The sequence below is a fragment of the Callionymus lyra genome, chromosome 14 (genome assembly GCF_982586985.1).
Source record: "Callionymus lyra chromosome 14, fCalLyr1.hap1.1, whole genome shotgun sequence".
NCBI lineage: Eukaryota > Metazoa > Chordata > Actinopteri > Syngnathiformes > Callionymidae > Callionymus > Callionymus lyra.
Window position 1 is genome coordinate 20,305,067 of NC_141831.1, and position 1,782 is coordinate 20,306,848.

Consider the following 1,782-nt stretch of genomic DNA (forward strand, 5'->3'; position numbering starts at 1 on the left):
CTATCACGGTGTAAAACTCTGCAAGACAACATTCAGACCCTGGTGCAGAGGAGAGAGGGAAGAACAGGTTCAGCCACAGAATATGAATTTTCTATCTGCAATGCAGCCACCAGGTAGCACGGCTGATTTAACAAATTCATTCCTTTGAGTGCCGAACAATCAGAGAAAGAGCTACATTAGTAAAAACTATTTACCTCTTACCTTGCAGATGAATGCGAAGAAGAAGCATAGCATCAAATTATTTACAAGAATTCTGTTGCAATGCAAGTGAAAGTGCACAGACCACGAGTCCCTTTCTCTTTTGTGGACACATGTTAATGTAGGCACTTACCTTCAAAGTGTGACGGATGAAGACAGTGGAAATTAGGTAACACAACTGCCATAGAAATATATTAAGTGTTGCAATCCCAGCTCGTCAGGGTTAGGGGAAATAACATAAATAACCAGATGACCGTTGATTTTCAAGAAAATAAATCATTTAATAAGGTAAATTTGCAGTCAGATTAAACAACAAGGAACAACAACTCAGGGAGAAGGATGCTATTCCCAATATAAAAATACAAATTCCAATACAAAACACAACAAATGGGAACTACATCTTATTTTTCAAATACTTATCAACTTAAATACTGGCTAACAGCCGTCAAAAAGTGCAACAAAAAGAAAAAACGCTAATCAAATGCACGCAAACTGTTGGCAAACTTGCCACGAACTAATAACCATTACAAACATACAAACAATCGAGCGAAAGTCAACTCACAGACCAGCGGAATAATCAAAAGTAATGATCCAGGATTGGTGCAGGAGATGACTGACCGGATCCCCTCAAATCAGGACATAACAGCCTAGGGCGGTAACACTCCTCCCCTTAAAACACGAGCTAGCAAGTTTGTAAAAAATAATAAATACAAAAATGTACAAATACTTAATCTCTGGACAGGGCATCAGCAAACATGTTCTCGGACCCTTTTTATTATGGGGTACGTCTAAGGAAAAATCTTGAACCAGTAGAGCCCATCGCATTAGACGCTGTTACTGTTATTCATATGATATTGGAACATGCATTCAATCATTATTGAAAAAGGGGTGGGGGGGCAGCAGGACATAACGGCCAAGGGCCGTTAACATAGCAGTGAAACAGTAGAAGCTCTGGACGGTTTTCTCTGCAACCAGATGGTACCATATTGTGTGTTTTTTCATTTAGATTTCGATCATTTTAAGGATGTTTTTCAGGAGACGGAGTTAGTTGACATGTCAAAAAAAAGGGTGACATCTTTTTTTTTTCTTTAAATGAAGCCAATTTGGAAAAGTGGAAGTCACTTACACACCAAGCCAAAAAAAAAAAAAAACTTTCTAAGACATTAAAAACATAATTAGAGCCTTGAGGTCTTTTACATTAATTTATCATCAACTTTTGATTATACTCCAATTATTCTTTTGTGAATTCACATTAATAACTCATCGGCCAATCATAACTTAGCCCGCCTAAGGTGGCCATCATCCACCGTGACCAGAGATTTTGCTTCAAGAATGTAACTCAAAAAACCAAGTTGATATCTTATACACTCTTGGAACAATCTTCCTCTCTCTTTGTGCTTGATGGAGTCTACTGAGTCCTTTAAGAAACATCTTAAGATGTTTCTATTTGTTCAGGCTTTTCCTTGATTTTCTGGAACTCCTGTGTTGTTCTCAGTATTATCTTGATCTTTAAAGTATATACTTTTTTGAGTATTGTTTTGATTGTTTAAGCGCTTTGTGACCCTGGTCTAGAAAAGCGCTATA